An 8,940-nucleotide genomic window follows, 5' to 3' on the forward strand; every position below is an offset into this window, starting at 1 on the left:
GATAGAGGGCTCACTCTAGCATATGTCCAAGATGATCAGTACGGGTATGGTAAATTTTTGGTGCGTGATCTGGTGGGCACGTTGGATTTAACTGCGCGACGTCGGCAGGAGGAAAAATGTATGAAAAAATCATGGCCCCTCCAGCTGCAGTCCAATAGACGGCCCACGCAGAGGAACGCGATCCGCATTTGCACTCCTTGCAATGGACTGGTAACAATGCGCGGTAGACAACATTGCGTTAACTATCATGCATATAATGGCTCGAAGGTCCGGTTGTCGTATCAGCACTGACAAGATATGTCCCGAGGTACGTTATGTAGACAACATGGTGTAGCGTTACCGAGCACCGTGTAATCTTCTCAGGCATATATTCCCTGTGGGTTACATAAACGTACCCTGCCCGCTGAGAATGGAATCGAATGAAACGTCATGAGGAGGAGTTAGGGCAAGGAAGAGGGAGAGAGAGGAGGAGAGGAAGGCGGGGAGACGGCTGATGAGGTAGGGCAGGAGGCGGAGGGAGATGAGAAGCCGGAGAGTGATAACCAGATCGAATGTAAGAGCGTCATGAGAGGAGTAGGGGAGAGGAGGAGGAGGGAGGAGAGAGGAGAAAGAGAAGTGAGAGTAGAGAGAGGAGGAGGAAGAGGAGGATGAGGGAGGAGGAGGAGGGAAAAGGATGGAGTAAGTGAGGAGGGAGGAGGGGAGAAGGGTGATGGAGGAGTAAGGGGGCAGGAGGAGGAGGAGGAGGAGGAGAGGAGGAGAGAAGGTGATGGAGTAGGGAAGGAGAAGAGGAGGAGGAAGAGGGAGGGAGGAGAGGCAGGGAGGAGAGGTGGTGGATATCGAAATGAAGACGGTCGATGGAGAGGAGTAAGGGCAGGATGGAGGAGAGGAGGAGGAGGAGAGAAGGACGAAGGTGGTAGAGTAGAGAGAGGAGGGAGGAGGGGAAAGGTGATGGAGTAGGGGGAGGAGGAGGGGAGAAGCGTTGGTGGGATCGAAGAGACGGCGAGGAGAAGAGTAGGGGCAGAGGAGGAGGAGGGAGGAAGAGGAGGAGGGAGGAGAGGAGAGAGGAGGAAACAGAGAAGGTGATGGAGATCGAATGGAAGCGTCATAGAGGAGAGTAAGGGGTAGGAAGGATGAGGAGGAAGGAGAGGAGGAGGAGGAGGAGGAGGAGGGAGAGAGGGGAGAAGGTGATGGAGTAGGGGGGGGAAAAAAAGAAAAGGAGGAAGGAGGAGGAGAATGAGTGGAGGTGTTAGAGGTACGGGGGAGGAGAGAAGGAGTAGGAGTAGGCGAGAAAGGGAGGAAGAGCTGGAAAGGTATGAGATCGAATGAAGACGGTCATGGAGGATAGGGGGAGGAGAGGAGGAGGAAACGAGAAGGAGGAAGAGGGGAGAAGGTGATGAGTAGGGGAGGGGGAGAGCCAGAGGAGGAGGAGGAGAGGGAGAGGTGAGGAGGAGGAGTAGGGGCAGAGGAGGAGGGAGGAGGGAGGGGGAGGAGAGGGGAGGACAGTGATAGATGAGCATAGGAGGTGCAGAAGGTGATCCTGACTCGCTAACTCCTCCTCATGCACCTTCGCCCCTGTCGCCTCCATCCTCCTCCCCCTATCTCCAGTCACCATTCTCCCTTCTTCCGTCCCCCTCCTCTTGCCTGCCTCCTACCCTCTACTCCATACACCTTCTCCCCTTCCTCCGTCCCTGCCGCCCTACTCCTCCTCATGACCGGCTTCAATCTCGATCCCATCACCTTCTCCGCTCCTCCTCCCCTCCTCCTGCCCCCTAACTCCTTTGCCAGTGACCGCTTCATTCCGACTCCAGACCTCAGTGGCAGTAGCGTTATGTAAACATAGGTACATATATGCTGAGAAGATACAGTCTGGTACACTTTGTGTATACATATAACGTACACTCGGGGTACATATCTGTAGTACCTGATTGACAACGACCCCTTCAGCCTGCATATGCCATGTCTTAATTTGCATAACAACATCAGCATGCACTGCAGATAGATAAGATAGGTAGGTAGGAGGTAGGTAATAGATAGATAGATAGAGTAGATAGGATAGGATAGATAGATAGATAATAGATGAGGATAGAGTAGAATTAAATAGAGTAGATAGATAGATAGGCCTAGGGTAGGTAGTAGGTAATAGAAGTAGCATAGATAGATAAGATAGGATAGGATAGCATAGGTAGGGTAGGTTAGAGTTAGGTAGTAGGTAGGTAGGTAAGTGAGATAGACAGATGTAGGTAGGTAGGTAGGTAGATAGATAGATTAAATAGATAGATAGATAGATAGGTAGGTAGGTAGGGCTCAGGGGCTTGTTCGTAACAGTGACTACAGGATATGTTACCCGAGGTACATATATGTATACACAAGTGTACCAGACTTGTAGCTTAACAAATTGTCACCCTAACGCCTAAGGCCATAACCCTCACATCTAAACCCTAACCGCTAACCCTAAACATAACCTCCATATATACAATATAAACCATAATACTAACAACCTAAAACTACTCAGGGTGGGCGGGGGGCGGGGGTGGGGGGTTGTGAAGGGGGGGGGGGGTAGGGGTTGGTACATATCTGTATTACTGATTACGAAACAACGACCTTCGGCGAGGTAAAGGTAGTAAGATAGATAGATAGGATAGTAGATGGATTAAATAGATAGATAGATAGGTTAGTAGGTAGGTAGTGTAGGTAGTAGGACAGTATGTAATTGTTAGATATGATAGAATAGACATATAGTCAGATATATAGATTCGAGTTTATATATTGAGTTATAGTCTAGATATAGTAGTTGATTCGATTTATAATAGATAGTATTAGAAATAGGTATGGTAGGTTAGTCTATGTGTAAGGTAGGTATGGGTAGTATTAGATAATATAATATAATTATGATTAGATTGTTAGTATTTTTGTATTCTTTTCAACGCAAGTTGGTTCAGTCCAACTGAGCACTTATCTCCCGGCACGCTGTGTCCTGCTAGTTGCCAATGATGGGCTAAATAACCTATGGGGCACCCTTGCGGCGATATATTTATGGCGCTATTTCTTGTTCATTCTGTGCCCAGTCTGTAAATTAAGCAAGTACATTAGGCCTAGAAGCCATATAGGCCCAGAACAACTGAGCCGAGAGCGGTACTACAATTTTTAGGGTGGAGGCCTAACATGAATTAGCAGAAAAAGAAAGAAAAAAAAAAAAAAAAAAAAAAAAAAAAAAAAAAAAAAAAAAAAAAAAAAAAAAAAAAAAAAAAAAAAAAAAAAAAAAAAAAAGCAGCCTTCGTGTTCGAAGGTAACGACGAAGCAATCTATCATAAGTTGTTAGTTTGTGATTCTTTGTGTAATGTTTTCAGCTCAGCCTTGAACATCCGTCAAGCTGAGCTATTGCCATGGGTCCGTCGTCCATCGACGTCCGCCCTTCGGTCAACAATTGGAAACGGTCACGATAAACTCAGGAACCGTTTAGACCGCACATGTTTGAAAATTGGGTATAGTTGTTGACTGCTGATGCTCACCAGATTGAACGTCATATTGTTGAGCAGCGCAGTGACGTACAGTGAGCGCACGGCAATTTTTTTGCAAAAAATGGGAATTGCCATTAGTCAGTTCAGGTTCAAGGTCGGGATTTTGCTAATTTGTAATGTGAATGAATTAAGGCTACTGGGTTGAATATTAAAAAAGAAAAATGCAAAAATTATTAGGTTTTTGCATTAAATAGGCATAATTATATAGACATGCATAAATAACAGTGCGTGGTGTTCACACTCTCCTGTTCGTTTTTACAAATTTCATGACAGATGATCTTTAATGGCAAAATTGTATTCCTCTCCAGAGCCTGCCCGAAAAACGTCTATAGTTAGAGAAAGTTTGCAGACATGTCGGAACGCAGCATAACTATTATTCGAACGCCATCGTAAAGAAACATCAAGCGTGTATAGCGCAATCTACCGTCAGCAAAAAAAATTGTGCATTCATTGGTTTAGTAAATTATTATTATGCTTAGGCGAGAGGATGGCCTGGGGTATCGAAGACATCAAGCATTTAGTATGAGAGAAGGAGATCACCATCAAGCAAACGGATGACTCGCTGGCCTAGTCCAAAGAATTACGACGATGCCAGAGATGTTTGTCGTTTGAAGGCAGCCGAACGTCCAAGAGCTAGCTGAAGTCCTCCATACAGTGAAGGCGTAGCCGCTGCCTTCCGAATATGCCTCCGAGTTTGAGACATAATGAGATTGTTACAATAAGAATTCATATTTGTTGATTGATTCAGTATGTGTATTAACAATGTTAGTACTTCGCATCGCTATTACATGTGTGACACCCAATCGCCTGAAAGACATAGTGTTATAATCTGGCTTATCCTCTGAATTTGAGGCGTCAATGTAGAAATTAAGGCTAAATTGCGTCCCAAGCTGTAAACTTTCATAGGGTGGCCAGACATGTTGGTCATTATTCAGCTGATTCAAAAACTGGTTTGACTTCCACGCCATCAAATATTTGCGTGTGAAGCCAGAGTCGATGCAGCAGATGAGCTTTGGCAACAAGCCATTAATGCGTTCATTTTCAAATTAGTACAAAAACATATACTGTTCATTTAGCGCTAGGGTGAGAAGTTGCCATATATAGTTAAATAGTGTTTTTAATGGGTAAGTATTTTTCATGGTTATTTCTCTTAGCTGTCAACTGATAACACGACCTTCTTGTGGTCTATACTTCGCTGATTGGTTATTATAATCTGTGCTGTTTGCCATAATCGAAAGCTTTAATGGACTTAAACCCGTTCCGGCCAATCAAGAACAGGTTTGCTTGTGAAACGCGCACTGTCTGTTTCAGAAGTAAAACGTACACCTGTGATCAGTTGACGCGTGTCGACTGCTGGCGAGATTGTAGCTGGGTTTTCAGCAGACGGGTCACAAATATCCACTTATAGCATTAACAAATCTACTGTGAGAAAAACCGCACTCGACGAATAGCACGACACCACAGTAATTGAAATTGTGAAAATCAAGAGAAACACAACCGTTTATTGTATGAATGGTGATTGTAACTATGGAATAGATGTTGCCAGATTGAAGAAGGTAATATTTCATTTCGAGAATAATAGTCAACTAAATTGGCCTCTGTAACTGACTGGCAATTTTATTGTTTTTTACTTTTTAATAAATATTAGCATTAATCTACATATAATGGTGTTTTAGTGTATACACTGTCAGTAAGTATATTTTTTGCCATTGATACACTCCTCTGTTCGTTTTAAGTCTGAAGGCAAAGACATTCATGCACCAAATTTTGACAATGCGCATTGAATACTTCTGTTGACCATAAGCATTGCATAAAACAGATTTGCCATCATGAGTGTGTAAGGCTCAAAGGAATCCGAATTCACACGATATCAGGCGGAGCCTGCGCGCAAACCTATTATCTTCAAGGGAAAAGCAATAGGTAGCGGCAATGCGCTCAACAATGAAAATCCCTGAGAAAACGCGAATTTGCGAGCAGAAAATGCGTAGAAAGCACTGTCTTGGGACCGGTCCACCGGAAGCGAGAAAAGCTTCGCGCGTGTGCCGCTCGAAAAATCGTCGTGAATGGCATTGCGTAGCCTTATCCCTAAAGGATCTCACACAGCTTGAGCGTTTCAATGCCGAGGATAAATCGTACACGCTCACTGTCGGATGCAGCGCGCGGAAAATAACAAGTAACAGCTCGAGCGTAAAACGCTCAGGGGTGGGTGGGAGCGCATTTAAAGTGCTGAGGGAAACTAACCAAGTTTTTTGAGTGATAGTGTCGGAGCTAGATAGTTGGTATCTTTCCGTTCGGTCTTTCAAATGCCTTGAAGTTATGGGAAGCTATCCGATAATACTTCTACATCTTATCTTCTCGTTAGAAACATAAACATGAAAAGCTCCGGGTAAAACTGATGTGACTTGATTGTGCGGAGCTTTATGGATATTGACTCGAAGTCCAACGCCAACGGAGCAGATCAGATGCTGCGAGCTCGTTAACATCTGACGGTCTGGCGATGGTTCGGCAAGATCGAAGTGGTGCAAGCTCACAAACTGCCTCTGAGGCAACCATGATTGGCGAATCTCACGCACACACCTGTTGGCAATAAGCAACGTCGTCTGCATTGCATGCGACTTTATGATCACGGGCACCACACGAATCTGGCATAAAAAACAGAATGTCGGGCTTCCCCCGAGGGCCTTGGCAATTCCTTTTCACCTGTATAGTGTGTTGATTCCACTGGACCACCACACGATTAAGTTCATCCTGGGAGAAACATCCATAAAGCAATACCTAGCAGTCAACATGCAATGGATCAGCATCATTAAACATGTTGCACTCACGTAAATCTTTAAAAAAAGTTAATCACCAGTCCGCTGCTTGCCCGACGCAAAATACTCCACCATGCTCAATTCTCTGGTTCGATGTACTTTTACCATATATAAAACAGTTCCTGTCAGTATTGGCATCTGTGAGAACGTGAAAAAGTACCTGTAATTCCTCAAGTCTAGTGTTTTCTGTACCTAAATCACATCTGCATACCTCTGGGCAACCCCCCAATTGCTGAACAGTATCCAAGAAATATCTACCTATTATTTCTGGATTGTTATTACTTGGCCCCACTTCAAGCCACAAAACCCGCCTAGAAAATCCGTCAATCGCTCCATGTATGGCGAAACAAACGGCTTCAATTTATCGTAACCGTCATATGCCATACGAAGTTGGGTCAGGTGACATGTACTGACGTCTAAGCAGTCTCCTTTTTTTTCCTCCTTGACACACCATCGGGATCGATTATACGCATAAGTCCATCACGCATTTACGTTGCACAGAAAAGCCATATTTCACTAATCAGCCTTTTTCCAAATGGTGCGGTACCCAAGACACTGGCCACTGTTTTCAATGATCTCCAAAATGGCTTCAACAATGTTTTGAAGTGGAACGTGGGATGGGCGGCGCTTGAAGTCAAGTCTTCTCAAAATGCGTTTGAGTTGTGAAATACTTAGACATATTCTATGCATCATCAATAAAGCTTGTGAAATCTCCTTGTTTGTATAGCCTTGCCGGAAATAGCTCTCAATTAATTCGTCTCGTGATCTTATAATATTCGGCTGCAAAGCTGGCGTATAGTCGGGCAACACCATTTTCCTGTAAAATAAAGGAAGTGTTACAAGACTACAGAAATGGCCAATATTCTAATTAGAAATTTCAGTGGTAAATGTCAAACGTGTTATTAGGCCTACGTGGCCTGATGCCCCATAGCAGCCAGTTGGCTTCCACACGCAACACGCTAATCGACTGGTAAGGAAATCACATATGACACATGAGATACGGAAGATTGCATATCAAAATCCACCGACATGCATGACAGTCGTCAATATGGGACTCAGCCTAAAAATAAGAACCCTTACCTGGTTATACGAGATGAGAATCAATATATTATATACTGTAAAAGACGCAAATCCGGCAGTTAGATCGAAATGAAGATAGACTAACAGGCACGTTTAATTAATTAATTTTTTTTTTTAGTTAGGGTTAGGTGTTTAGGGTTTAGGTGAGGTTAGGTTAAGGGTTAGGTGTTTTTTTTAAAGTGGGCCTAGTATCGCATATCCTAAGTGTCCTAGTAGTCATATCAATATCGGCATCAGTAAGCCTGACGGGTGCTAAAATGACAGGGCGACGCATTTGCCTCGGAGGACCCAAGCTATCTGATGTCAAACGGGATGTCATTGGTCACATGTAACATGAGTGAAAGCTAAGTGCGGAGCGCGTTACATAAAGGCGCATTTCAGGCATCTCGGCATTTCGCTCTCGCATCTCGGCATTCGCATTTCGACAGCTCGCATCTCGCAAATTTCGCATCTGCGCATCTCGCATTTGCGCATCTCGCATTGTCGCATGAGCATTCTTGGCTTTCGTACCAATCACAATTCTCCCCTGGTGTGAGGTTTCATCTTCGTTTCTCGTGGTGTGTTGGGTGTGTGTGCGTGCTGAAGCGTGCGATGCGTGCGTGCGTGCCGTGCGTGCGGGTGCGAGGCGTGCGTGCGGCCCGGTCGTGCGGCGTGCGTGCGTAGGCGTGGCGTGTGGTGTGTGTGTGGTGGTGTGTGGGTGTGTTGTGTGTTCGTGTTGTGTTATCTTCATTTCTTTTGGTGTGTGTGTGTGTGTGTGTTGTGTGTGAGTGTTTAGTTGGGTGTGGTGTGGGGTGTGTGTGGTGTGGTGGTGTGTGTGTGTGTGGGTGTGTGGTGTGTTGTGTGTGTGATGATCGTTTATTTCGTTGGTGTGTGGTGTGTTGTGCGTTGTGTGTGTGTGCGCGCGTGTGTGTGCAGTGTGTGGCGCGGTGTGTGTGCCGTGTGGTGGCGCGTGTGTGTGTGGGTGTGGTGGTGTATATATAGTATGTGGTGTGTGGTGTAGTGTGCGTGTGTGTGTGTGGTGGTGTGGTGTGGGTGTGTGTGTTGGTGTGGTGGTGTGTGTGTGTGTGTGTTATCTTTAATTCTCTTGGTGTATGTGTTTTCTATAAACCTTCCGGTCCGGCACGTATAGCGCGTCAATCAATCACTCAATACTCAGCCTCGGAACGACGTAACCCTATACGTGAACAAAGAACGAGTTACTTACTAGCGTAGAATCTATAAAGAGCGAGAGAGAGAGAGAGAGAGAGAGCAATAGGAGTGCCGTAACCCTACACGTGAACAGAGCACGAGTTACTTACTCGCATGGAATCCAAANGGTAGTGGTAGGGGGGTGGGTGGGTGGGGGTGGATGATGTGTGTGGGTGGGTGGGAGCGGTTGGGTAGGGGGGGGTACTACGCCTACTCCCTAACCATATCAGATAGCTAGTTACCAGGGTAGTGGGTACGTTCCGGTGTACCGCGGACTGTACCCAGGGTACACGTACGTATGATAATTTGCTGCGTATATTTTACTTTCTTAATAGTAACTT

At 45.3% G+C, this 8,940-nt stretch overlaps 1 pseudogene; it reads right to left on the reverse strand.

The window, feature by feature from the left end:
- Positions 1-6,081: 6,081 nt before the first annotated feature.
- LOC106819832 lies at positions 6,082-7,452 on the reverse strand (annotated as a pseudogene).
- Positions 7,453-8,940: the final 1,488 nt, after the last annotated feature.

The sequence above is a fragment of the Priapulus caudatus genome, unplaced genomic scaffold (assembly GCF_000485595.1).
Source record: "Priapulus caudatus unplaced genomic scaffold, Priapulus_caudatus-5.0.1 Scaffold4694, whole genome shotgun sequence".
Lineage (NCBI taxonomy): Eukaryota > Metazoa > Priapulida > Priapulimorpha > Priapulimorphida > Priapulidae > Priapulus > Priapulus caudatus.